This window comes from Mustelus asterias, unplaced genomic scaffold (assembly GCF_964213995.1).
Source record: "Mustelus asterias unplaced genomic scaffold, sMusAst1.hap1.1 HAP1_SCAFFOLD_3066, whole genome shotgun sequence".
Lineage (NCBI taxonomy): Eukaryota > Metazoa > Chordata > Chondrichthyes > Carcharhiniformes > Triakidae > Mustelus > Mustelus asterias.
In genome coordinates this window covers 24,033-37,473 of record NW_027593011.1, presented here as the reverse complement: position 1 = coordinate 37,473, position 13,441 = coordinate 24,033, and the positions used below count along the sequence as shown (strand labels likewise).

The following is a 13,441-nucleotide window of genomic DNA, read 5'->3' as shown; positions in this document are numbered from 1 at the left end:
CTGGCGCCTGTTCGGGTACACCGAGGGAGAATTTAGCGTGGCCAATGCACCTCACCAGCATGTCTTTCGGACTGTGGGAGAAAACCAGAGCACCCGGAGGAAACCTAGGCAGACACGGGGAGAATGTGCAGACTCTGCACAGACAGTGACCCATGCCGGAAATTGAACCCGGGTCCCTGGCTCTGAGGCAGCAGTGCTAACCACTGTGCCACCGTGCCGATGGCAAGGGTTTTGGTTTGATTGGAACTTATTAGATATCTTTGTTAAGGGTTATATATTATAATGGTTGTTTTGTTTCTTGTTTGTAATCAATAAAAGTTATTGCTAATTTTCTTACTATACATGTTAACTATATGATAAAAGCTCCCTAGTGGGTCATTTGAATCATACCTGAAGTGAAGCCTATCATGATTAGCCTAGCCAAATTCAAGATACAAAAAACTTATGATTCAGACTGGCTTCATCAAACACTTTGGAGTTTCTAACCTGAGCCATAACAGGATACAGAGGCAGAAAGAACATCTCAATGTCATGAGCAATTGCAATGAAGCTCAGAGTTCGAGTTATAAACTGACAATAAATTGGGAAGACTCAGCAAAGTAGGCGACATCTATGGAGGCAGAAAGACAGTTAATGTTTGAAGTTCGATGACCCTCCCTGAAAACCGGGTAAAGTTAATAACGTGATAGATTCTAAACAGGGGAAAGGCAGGGTTTAAAAAAAAAACTAAAGGGCAGGTCTGTGATGGGGCGGAGGGCCAGGAAGATGGAACGATAAAATGAGTGGTGCTGCATGGTGAAATGGAATGGGACTGGGACATGTAAATAAACTAGAGGAGGAGGTGTGAATGGCAGAATGATGAATGGCCACCATCCAAAAGCAATGACAACAGAAATACAAATTTAAAATTAAAACCTTTCAAAGAAAAAGAAAACAAGATGGGGTTGAGATTAAAGTCTGCAACTGTTGAACTCAGTGTCGAGTCCGGAAGGCTGTAAAGTTTCTGACTGATAGATGAAGTATTGTTCTTTGAGTTTACACTGAGCTTCCTTCAAACAGTCCAAGGACAGAGAGGCCAGAATCAGAGCAGAGGGAAGGATTATAATGACAGCAGACCATACTGAGTGGCAAACAATATACTCACTTTCCTTATTTATCTTTATTGGAATGCGGGTGTCACTGGCCAGGCTCATCATATTTATTGTTATCTCTGAATTGTCCTCGGCGCAACTTGCAAGGCCATTTCCAAAACCATGCGGCTTAGGTGGATTGGCCATGTTAAATTGCCCCTTAGTGCCAGGGGGCTAGCTAGGGTAAATACATGGGGTTATAGGGATAGGGCCCGGGTGGGATTGTGGTTGGTGCAGACCCAATGGGCAGAATGGCCTCCTTGTGCACATAGGATTCTATGATTCTATTTCAGAGTCAACCACATTGCTGTGGGTCTGGAGTCACATGTAGGCCAGACCAGGTAAGGACGACAGATTTCCTTCCCTAAAGGATGTTGCTGAACCAGATGGGTTTTACAACAATCGACAATGATTTCATGGTCAACATTAAGACTTTTAATTCCAGATTTTTCTTGAATTCAAAGGTCACCATCTGCAATGGTGGGATTTGAACCCGGGTCCCCAGAGCATTTCCCTGGGTCTCTGGATTACTAGTCCAGTGACAATACCACTCCGCCACTGCCTCCCCTTTAGTGTGGGTAGGTTAGAGTGAGTGAGGGGAGCCGAGATATCAAGATGGCTGATGTCATGCCAGTGGTTCTGAATGAAAAGATCCAGAGAGGGTAAGAGATTAAAGGGAGGGGTCCAGGTCGGTGTGTGGGGGTAAAGATACTGGAGATGTGTAAAGGGGTCCACTGTGTGGACAGATGCCTCTTGGCCAAAGAAATGGGCAACAGAGGCACAGGTGACAAAGAGCTCAGCAGCCGTCAAACTCAAAATTCATGGAGGTGGAGACATAGAGGGTTAAAGCTGAGGCCTTCACGGTTAGAGAGTGGAAAGTTTAAAGTTTATTTAAATAGTGTCGCAAGTAAGGCTTACATTCACACTGTAATGAAGTTACTGTGAAAATCCCCTAGTTGCCACACTCCGGTACCTGTTCTGGTACACTGAGGGAGAATTTATCATGGCCAATCCGCCTAACCAGCATGTCTTTCGGACTGTGGGAGGAAACCGGAGCACCCGGAGGAAACTCAAGCAGACACGGGGAGAACGTGCAGACTCCACACAGACAGTGACCCAAACCGGGAATCGAACCCGGGTCCCTGGCGCTGTGAAGCAGCAGTGCTAACCACCGTGCCACCATGCTGACCTTTGGTGGGAGTATCACAAATACATAGTGATTAAAAGACAGGATGGAGTCAGAGGAAAGTGAAGGGGAAGAAGGATTTTGCAAGGAGAGCTTTTACTCAAGTTCTTGAAGCGTTTACACCTGATAGGAAGAAAAGAAGTTTGTTTGTCAAAAAGTGTTTCTTGCCTCAGTACGCTGCAGAGTTCCATTGAGAAAGGAGTTTGGTGCTGGTTTATTCTTGAACCCCTGGCCACCTTGAAAGAAAGCCTGCTGGGCTCAACACGGAGTTCAACAGTTGCAGACTGTAATCTCTACCCCCATCTTGTTTTCTTTATCATTGTTTTCTGTTTGAAGGGTGGTTTGGGGTGGAACAGTGCTGCCACTTAACTGATGCACAGCTCACTTACTGTAATACCCAAGAGCACTGGCGTCAAGAATTCCCTCAGTAACAAAACACCAGCACAGAAAAGGCAGCTGCTTCAACGGGGACTTGTCTTGTCGATGAAAAAAAGTCTTTGTTTACTGCACTGCTTTGGGTAACCATGTAAATCTCAGTGCAGGCTGCAGAGAGCAGGGAAACATGGCATGACGTCAATAAGGGAGGGAAGGACTAGCTTTAGCCAACTGCTCCAGACAGACGAGACTTTCCTACAATATCATGTTTTACTTGTGCAGTGACTTCGGGAAATAATTCCTTCTCAAACAGTTTGTTACTTTGATTGAAACTCACATTTGAATTAACTGATTTTCCTAATGAAATAAATAAGAGTTGCTGTTCAGAAAAATGTCACTAAGCATTCAAAAAGAGGATTGTGGGGCGGCACGGTGGTTAGCACTGCTGCCTCACAGCGCCAGGGACCCGGGTTCGATTCCCGGCTTGGATCCCTGTCTGTGCAGAATTTGCACGTTCTCCCCTTGTCTGCATGGGTTTTCTACGGGTGCTCCAGTTTCCTTCCATAGGTCATGAATGTAGCCCAATCCATCACGCAAACCAGCCTCCCATCCATTGACTCTGTCTACACTTCCCGCTGCCTCGGGGAAAAGCAGCCAACATAATTAAGGACCCCACGCACCCCGGACATTCTCTCTTCCACCTTCTTCCATCAGGAAAAAGATACAAAATTCTGAGGATACGTACCAACTGACTGAAGAACAGCTTCTTCCCTGCTGCCATCAGAGTTTTGAATGGACTTACCTTGCACTAAGTTGACCTTTCTCTACACCCTAGCTATGATTGTAACACTACGTTCTGCACTCTCTCATTTCCATCTCTATGAACGGTATGCTGTCTATATAGCACGCAAGAAACAATACTTTTCACTGTATCCCAATACATGTGATAATAATAAATCAAATCAAATCAGTCTGAAAGACGAACTGGTTAGGTGCATTGGCCATGCTAAATTCTCCCTCAGTGTACCCAAACGGGCGCCAGAGTCTGGCGACTAAGGGATTTTCACAATAACTTAATTGCAGTGTTAATGTAAGCCTTACTTGTGACACTAATAAATAAACTTAAAATAAACTTGAAGAGTGGCAGCCCAGAGAAAAAGGTGAGAGGTTATAGTTATTGAATTTATATTGCACTCTGTGGGAATGCAGAAGTCTATAAACCCCTTGGGAACCGCAGACAAAGCCATAGACAACACAGAAAGCGGCCGTTTGGCCCATCATGTGTGTGCTGCCTCTTTGAAAGAACCACCTGGTTAATTCCACTTTTCCTCATAGGCCTGATCTCCTATTCGGATTCACGTCCATTTGGAAGTGGTCAGGCTTGATAAAATAGACAGGGTTTTGGACATAAGCCTTTCCCTCGCATCAAACATTCAGCCGTTGACTCCGCAGGTGTTGTCGAAGTGGCTGAGTGTTTCCAGAATTTTCTGTTCTGTATTAGCTCCTTGGCATCTGCAATATTTCGTTGCATGTTCAGGAAACTGCGTCAAACTCAGCTCAGCCCAGGGAGGAAACATCGGCAAACGTCACAAAGCTAAACTATTTACCATTAAAAGATCAGAGGCTCGGAATACTCCAACTCCCCAGAGACTGTCCATCATCTACAAGGCACAAGTCAGGAGTGTGGTGGAATTCTCCCTGGATGAGTGTTTCTCCAACAACACTCAAGAAGCTCAACCCCACCCAGGACAAAGCAGCCCACTTGATTGGCACCACATCCACAAACATCCATCCTCTCCACCACTGATTCACAGAGACAGCCATGTATACCATCTACAAGATGCACTGCTAGAACTCACCAAGGCCCCTCAGGCAGTGCCTTCCAAACCCACGACCACTACTACCTAGAAGGACAAGGGGCTGCAGATACTTGGGAATGCCACCAGAGAACAAAACTTTAGAATCCCTACAGTGCAGAAGGAGGCCATTTAGCCCGAGTCTGCACTGACTCTCTGAAAGAGCATCTTACCCAGGCCACCCTCCCCCACCCTATCCCTGTAATCATGCACATTTACCATGGCTAATCCAGCTAATCTGCACATCTTTGGACTGAGGGGGGAAACCGGAGCACCCTGAGGAAACTAATGCAAATATGGGGAGAATGTGCAAACTCCAACACACACAGTCACCCAAGGCCAGAATTGAATCCAGGTCCTTGGTGCTGTGAGGCAGCAGTGCTAACCACTGTGCCATTTGGAAGTTCCCCTCCAAGCCACTCACCATCCTGACTTGGAAATATATTGCCTTTCCTCAATGTCGTTGGGTCAAAATCCTGGAACCCCCCCTCCCTAACAGCACTGGAGGGCAGCACGGTGGCACAGTGGTTAGCACTGTTGCCTCAAGGCACCAGGGAACTGCGTTCGATTCCCAGCTTGGGTCACTGTCAGTGCGGAGTCTGCACGTTCTTCCTGTGTTTGCGTGGATTTCCTCCGGGTGCTCCGGTTTCCTCCCTTAGTCCAAATGATGTGCTGGTTAGGTGCATTGATCGTGATAAATTCTCCCTCAGTGTACCCGAACAGGCGCCGAAGTGTGGCAACTAGGGGATTTTCACAGTAACTTCATTGCAGTGTGCTTGTGACTGCGGGTGTATGTACACCACATGGACTACAGTGGTTCAGGAAGGCAGCTCAGCATCACCTTCTGAAGGGCAATTAGGGATGGGCAATAAATGCTGGCCTGACCAGTGACACCCGTATCCCATTAAAAAAAAAATTCCTTCCCATCTCCCTATCCCTGCTTTCTTACCTTTGCGTCAAGCTGTCCTTTCTGTGTGCTGGCTTCCAACTGATAGCGAGTCCCACATTTAAAATTCTTTTACAAATCAGATCACCATGGTTACCATGATGACAGCAGGCATTAACGATTCCTTTTAATGTTTTATTAAAAAAAATACAATGCCAAACACAGGCCGACCAATGAGGAGTCTGGCTTCCTAATTGATGGGACTTGGTGTTCGACCAGTGCAGATAACGATCACACAGAATCATTTATAGCGTACGTCCTATCCGTGCAGAAGTCTCACTGCTGCATGAAGGCAGTAACATTTCTTAAAAGACCACGGCTGTGGTTTCTGTCATTTCTGTCTCTCTCTCCCACCGGTACTTACGTGTTATTAAGGATTTGAAACTTTTCTCCTTTTCTAAAGCTAAGGTCGTCATCCGTCCTGGCATCGTAGTCATACAGGGCCACGAAAAGGGTCACCCCAACTGGAGATGGGAAACAGAAAGAGATATCCATCAGCATCGTGGCTCAAGAGTAACATCTGGAAAGCTGCTTCAGTGCTCAGCATCTGCTTCGACAGTGCAGGAAAACAAGCAGTCTGATGGTCAAACTATAATTCTAGCACAGCGGAATCACAGAAACGTCCAGGGCACTGCCCCAAGAGTCACTTAATCACTCATCATAGAATCCCTAAAGTAATAATCCCCCTAACCTGCACAGATTTGAACACTAAGGAGCAATTTACCATGGCCAATGCACCTAGCCTGCACATTTTTGGACACTAAGGGGCAATTTAGCATGGCCAATCCACCTAACCTGCATATCTCTGGACATTAGGGGCAATTTATCATGGCCAATCCACCTAACCTACACATCATTGGACCGTGGAAGGAAATCAGAGCACCCAGAGGAAACTCACGCAGGCAAGGGAGAATGTGCAAACTCCACACAGACAGTAACCCAGGCTGGCATTGAACCTGGGTCCCTGGCGCTGTGAGGCAGCAGTGCTAACCACTGTGCCACCGTGCCGTCCATCTCCCTTTCAGTGGCCTTCTGCAAACCTCTCATGTACCTAGGGTGATCAGTTTAGTGGTTTTTGACACATTTTATTCAGTGCAGTATACCTCCGTCCCGGTGTGTGAAGGCATTTCGAAGAAGTGCCCAGGATCTCACTGTGTCCTGTAGACAGCTTGGAAATTCAAATTTTGATTGCAAATTGGGAAACAAGTTTCCAGTTTCTCTGCATTGAAAGGTCAAATGGCCACGAGGTAAAAACACGGTGTGCAGAGATGTCTCCTTTACTGGTGCAGAATAGGAGGCACAAGTAACTCCATATCAATCTTAGACTAGTATTAGGAAGTGCAATGAAATGCTTCTCTGTGATGTTTGAGCCTGGCTGTTTGATCAGGTATGATTATTTCCAATCACTTGACATGAATGTTTTAAACAAATGAGTTAAACACATTAAAGTTCTCTTCCTGGTCCAGTTTATCGAACTGTGTAACATTATTTAAAAACCTATCCTCCTTATACTTCCTCCACATTGTTACAGTCTCTGTAGCGACCAATAACGTTTAGAAAGGTCATTGAATTTCCAATGACTGACTTGAAAGATCACATGGCACGATTAAGTTTCAAGACTTTTACTGCAACAAACTAAAAGCAATATTGACTAAACATTATTTTAGTAGATACATTCTAAAGTGCAAAAAGGTTTTCCCCATTTGACTTTTCAATGACTGAAAATAGTTTATTTTGTCCCTTAGATGGACACTTCATTCTCCAGGAACCAGTCCAAAACTATTCTCAGCTCCCGATGGCTTACTTCCTTCTCCAACCAGATAATTTCCAATCCCAGAACTGATTTCTAGGGTCAGGGTTACCCTTGAAATTTCTTCATCTAGCCAAAACTAGGCAAATCTTCCAGCCTTCTTTAATGCAGCAGTTGGGACGTCTTGTTGAAGTTGTACAAGACATTGGTAAGGCCACACTTGGAATACTGTGTGCAGTTCTGGTCACCCTATTATAGAAATGATATTAAACTAGAAAGAGTGCAGAAAAGATTTACTAGGGTGCTACCAGGACTTGATGGTTTGAGATACAAGGAGAGGCTGGATAGACTGGGATTTTTTTCTCTGGAGCGTAGAAGGCTGAGGGGTGATCTTATAGAGGTCTATAAAATAAGAACATAGATCAGCTAGATAGTCAATATCTTTTCCCAAAGGTAGGGGAGCCTAAAACTAGAGGGCATAGGTTGAAGGTGAGAGATACAAAAGTGTCCAATTTTTTCACACGGAGGGTGGTGAGTGTCTGGAACAAGCTGCCAGAGGTAGTAGTAGAGGTGGGTACAATTTTGTCTTTTAAAAAGCATTTAGACAGTTACATGGATAAGATGAGTGTCGAGGGATATGGGCCAAACGCGGGCAGTTGGGACTAGCTAGTGGCGGCATGGACAAGTAGGGCCAAGTAGGCTTCCACGCTGTAAACCTCTGACTCTATGACTTAACACCTTTCTATTATGGAATTAAATAGGCAGTTTAAATATAACAATTTTACATTCCCAACACCTGCTTGTGACTTGAGAGACCAACAGTCTCTGCATGTCAGCACAGCTGCACTGGTCATTGTTTACAGGCAGGAATATCTTACACACTCTCAGTTGGACAACCTGGGTCCCTCTTTAACCTTTAACAAACAAGTCTCCCACGCTTGTTGTCGGGCAGATTTTAGAACAGGTCACATGACCCCCTCCATTCTCCCCTAAATTGAGCGCCCAAAAACACAACAATCTTACAAACAACATCTCAAACAACATGAAAAACTACATGGATTTAGCACCTTCAAATGTAATTCAATGGCCCATGGTGTTTCATTCCAGCATTTGCACAGCGTAACAATGGTTCATACAGTAAATTGCTAAAATTATTAGCTGCATAACAACAAAACAAAGTTTGTTGTTCGCCAGTTTATGTCATTTTCCTCAGACAGCATGGTGGCTTTGTTCCGCTATAAAGGGGGATTCAACACAAGGGAGTCTTGGTTAAGGGTGGGATGGTTTCCAAGTAATGGAAACTGGTCTAAGTGTTTCTCCTACCGGTTAGACTTCCTCCACCCCGAGTGCGCAGCGTTCCCGTGTGAGAGGAAGAGTGAACTCCGCCAAAGACAGTCAGTGTTTGTCCGCCGGTTCCATGGAAGCTGTTGTAATTCGGGATCCCCGTGACGCCGAAGTTGGGATAATGCTGGGGAGAAGGGTCAGGCCCATAACGGTATCCTGGGTTCTGGGGAATGGAAGCAGTCCTCTCATCCACCGTTGCTTTGGTTGTCTCTTTATCCTTGCATTGCACACAGCCCATTATCTAAACACCTAGAGGAAAAGAAACCAATGAAGACCAGTCTTAGAATCCAACGCCATTCATGCCAATTGTCTATCATTTGATGGGGCAGATTTATCTTTGGCCATTACTATGTGTTGTCGGAGGGATTGAAATGCGAGAAGTCTTTATTGGATTTATGGAGCTAAACATTTGGAGCTGGATTTTCTGACCCTTCCAGCTGGGGGCGGGTTTGTCCAGTCCCGTCGAGGGTGACCCCCACCCCATCCCCTCGGTGGGTTCCCTGGTGCCAGGAAGGGCAAACCTTGCAAACTGCTGTAGACAGCGGCGGGACCAAAAGATTCTGCCGGCGGCCAATGGCAGGTCGCCTCCACTGCCGAAAAACATAAGGGTGGGGGGTGGGGATCCCATCCAGAGTTCTTAAAAGGTCAGCATGGTGGCACAGTGGTTAACACTGCTGCCTCACAGCGCCAGGGTCCCAGGTTTAATTCCCGGTTTGGGTCACTGTCTGTGTAGAGTTTGCACATTCTCCCCGTGTCTGTGTGGGTATCCTCCGGGTGCTCCGGTTTCCTCCCACTGTCTGAAAGACGTGCTGGTTAGGTGCATTGGCCGTGCTAAATTCTCCCTCAGTGTACCCGAACAGGCGCTGGAGTGTGGCGACTAGGGGATTTTCACAGTAACTTCATTGCAGTGTTAATGTAAGCCTACTTGTGACTAATAAATAAACTTAAAACTTAAAAGCGGCACAAACCTGGGATTATGACCACTTCTGCTTACTTAAACTCGCTAGCATTAGTTGGAATAATCCCAAGTGGATAGGACAACATGGTAAGAGGGCAAACTGCATCACTTAAACCTCACTATTTCCTTGGATTGTCCTCTGAGCAGCACTGAGGCCAATCACCAGGTCCTCCGAGACATAATAACCTCGTACACATTTTGCAGCTTTTGGCATACATTCAAGCTTGTATTTACTTCAACTTATTTAATGCTTTAATTGGCCAAATAGAAACATGAAAGAGACATTTGATTCCACACCTATTTCCAATGTGACACATTGCAACCCATAATGTTCACCAGAATAAAAAGAGTGGGAATGTGCGTTGAAAGTTAAATCCTCAGGTAGGTTTGAGTGAGGGGTGGTGTAGGGGAGTGGGTGGAGAGAAACTGCAATGGAAATCTTGGAATATTCCTCCATGAACTTCCAGCCCTTCTGATCGCCATATTGCAGTATGTAACGGCACTGTAATACAGACAAGGAAATCCACAATCCAATATGTAATAGCACTGTAATACAGACAAGGCAATCCATATTCCAGTATATAACAGCACTGTAATACAGACAAGGCAATCCATATTCCAGTATATAACAGCACTGTAATACAGACAAGGCAAACCATATTGCAGTATATAACAGCACTGTAATACAGACAAAGTGATACATATTCCGGTATGTAACAGCACTGTAATACAGACAAGGCAATCCACATTGCAGTATGTAACAGCACTGTAATACAGACAAGGCAATCCACATTGCAGTATGCAACAGCACTGTAATACAGAAAAGGTAAACCATATGACAGTATACAGACAAAGCAACCCATATTGCAATATGTAACAGCACTGTAATACAGACAAGGCAATACATATCTTTGTATGTAACAGCACTGTAATACAAACACGACTATCCATTATGGGAGAGGCAGTGGTGTAGCGGTATTGTCACTGGACTAGTAATCCAAAGGCTCAGGGCAAGATCCAGTTTGAATCCCAAAATTAAAAAAAATCTGGTATTAAAAGTCTGATGATGCCCCCAGAATCATTGTCGATTGTTGGAAAAACCCATCTGGTTCACGAATGCCCTTTAGGGAAGGAAATCTGCCATCCTTACCCAGTCTGGTCTACACATGACTCCAGAGCCACAGCAATGTGGTTGACTCTTGACTGCCCTTGGGCAACTAGGGATGGGCAATAAATGCTGGCCAGCCAGCGGCATCCCTGAATGAATAAAATAAGAATCTCAGTCTGTGTCAGCAGTGTAGTATGTACAAGGTGTGTACACTTTCCAATTGGCCTCTATTTTCAGTAACGGAATCGCTGCTTTTATCACAGCTTGTGACCCAGCATTTAACTTTATTCAGAGAGAGCACTCAATTTTCCCGTCAAGTGGTCAAGTTCACCATTCAGCTTCCGAATTCATTCATGTCAGCGCTCAAATTCAGCAGGAAATTACATAATTTCAGACCCATTACATAACGTGTGGATTAGAAAACACGTTTCTAAGGAGAATGTGTTGGAAGGTGATGTAGTATTCACAGAATCATAAAACCCTGCAGTGCAGGAGGCCGCCATTCGGCCCATCAAGTCTGCACCGACCACAATCCCACCCAGACCCTATCCCCCTAGCTAGTCCCCCTGACACTAAGCATGGCCAATCAACCTAACCCGCACATCTTTGGAGTGTGGGAGGAAACTGGAGCACCCGGAGGAAACCCACGCAGACACGAGGAGAACCTGTAAACTCCACACAGTGACCCAAGCCGGGAATCGAACCTGGGTACCTGGCGCTGTGAGGCAGCAGTGCTAACCACTGGGCCACCCAGTTACATTGCTCAGCTCTTTATTATAAAACAGAATCAATCATTTGTTCTCCTGTATAATCCGCAAGCAATATTTCATCCCTGTCCAATTGTTTCGTTGCAACAATGTGACTGCAAACCTAACGCTCTGGCAAAACATCCCTAACCCTGGCTTCCAACGGAGGAGGAACTCGAGACATGAGTGCATTAACTGTGCAATGAGTGGGGTGGTGAACTAGATTGTCTATTGGTCACACACACGACTGTATTGTGAATGTCCGACAGAATCTGGGTTTTAAAAAGCCAGAGTGCCATCTCAGCATTTCTGACACACTTTTATTAATGGACTGGAAATGCAAAGCTACAGTTTTCTGGCAGTCTGCGCTCATGTTCAGCAGAGACCACAAATCATTTCCTGCTCAGCAGAGAGAGAGAGAGAGAACACACTGGCTCACATGCAATATTGTATTCTGGCTTGAAAAAGGAATGGATTATCTGCCATTGGCCGTGAAATAGACACATTGTCAGAATGGCAAAATGGTTACAGCACAGTGCGAGGCCAGTCGAGCTTGCGCCTGCAAAGATTACATTGCACCCCCCCCCCCAATCCGGAGATGGGACTCGAATCCAAGATTTTCCGATTCAGAGAGCGGCAGTGAGCCACAGCTGACGTACACAAAATAGACAGAGAACACTGGGGAGTGGCAAGAGGGAGGGGCCTGAAAGGATGGAGTCTGAAGGGGGCAGGCCCATGATGGGGGTGGAGTTCCCGATCGGGGGAGGGGGTGGATGTGCGTTGTGTCAATAGTGGCCGATATCTGGGAGGGTGGGGGTGACATCTCCAGTGTTTGAGGCGCCTACGCAATGGCACCTGCAGAGCTCAACAGTGAGAATAGGCTCCGCCCCTCCACCTACTGGCAAGAATCACATCCGGGCTCTTTATTTTCTCAGTGCCGCACGATTGTGCATTACTCCCCAAAAGAAAACCGGCGCGATTCTCTCCCATTTTCACGCTCGTGAAGCGTAGACAGGGTGGATAGTCAGAGGCTTTTTTCCCCAGAGTGGAAATGTCAATTAAAAGGCGGCACAGATTCAAGGTAAGGGGGGAAAATTTAAAGGAGATGTGCGGGGGATGTTTTTCCACACAGAGAGTGGTGGGTGCCTGGAAGGCGCTGCTGGAGGTGGTGGTGGAAGCAGGCGCATTAGCAACATTTAAGAGGCATCTGGATGGGGACATGAATAGGGAGGGAATAGAGTAAGGGCAGGTTTTTTTAGTTTAGTTAGGGCATCATGATCAGCACAGGCGTGGAGGGCCGAAAGGCCTGTTCCTGTGCTGTACTTTTCTTTGTTCTTTGTTTGTTCAGCACTTAGAATTCTTTTGGTAAGATCGCCCCCTTTAAGTTTGCCATTGTTGAGCTGGCAAGTGCACCATGACAAACAGCCAGTCAATAGGTTTTTGACAACGTGCACGAGTGTTGGTCAGAACAACAGAACTTCTCACCGTCTCACTCCTGCCCCCCACCACAACCACCACTCCTTAACCCCCCACCCGTGAAGGTACCAATTTCTCCTGAAGTATAACACGGTAGATGATAAGAATCCTTTAATTCAATGCAAAGTGTAACAGTTTATTAAGATGTGGGACAGTTTAAAGTTTATTTGTTTGTCACAAGTAGGCTGACATTAACACTGCAATGAAGTTACTGTGAAAATCCCCTAGTCGCCACATTCTGGTGCCTGTTCGGGTACACTGAGGGAGAATTTAGCATGGCCAATGCACCTAATCAGACATCTTTCAGACTATGCGAGGAAACCGGAGCACCCGGAGGAAACCCACGCAGACATGGGGAGAACATGCAGACTCCGCACAGACAGTAACCCAAGCCAGGAATCGAATCTGGGACTCTGGCGCTGTGAGGCAGCAGTGCCAATCACAATGCCACCGTAAAAACACATGTTATCACAATCCTGCTCTCATGCAATCACTTTGCACCAGAGTCATTAGGATCGCTGGCTGAAAACCAGGGAGCTGGGGCTCAGAGCAATAAGGTTAATTGG

The 13,441-nt window shown here is 46.0% G+C and overlaps 1 pseudogene across 1 annotated transcript; it reads right to left on the bottom strand.

Moving 5' to 3' along the window:
- Nucleotides 1-4,124: 4,124 nt before the first annotated feature.
- LOC144490244 (tyrosine-protein kinase Fyn pseudogene) lies at nt 4,125-8,834 on the bottom strand (annotated as a pseudogene). Its single transcript, XR_013497192.1, has 3 exons — nt 8,567-8,834; nt 5,858-5,957; nt 4,125-4,203 (listed from the first exon to the last, which is right to left on the bottom strand). The product of XR_013497192.1 is annotated as a tyrosine-protein kinase Fyn pseudogene (transcript).
- Between the last annotated feature and the right edge of the window lie 4,607 nt (nt 8,835-13,441).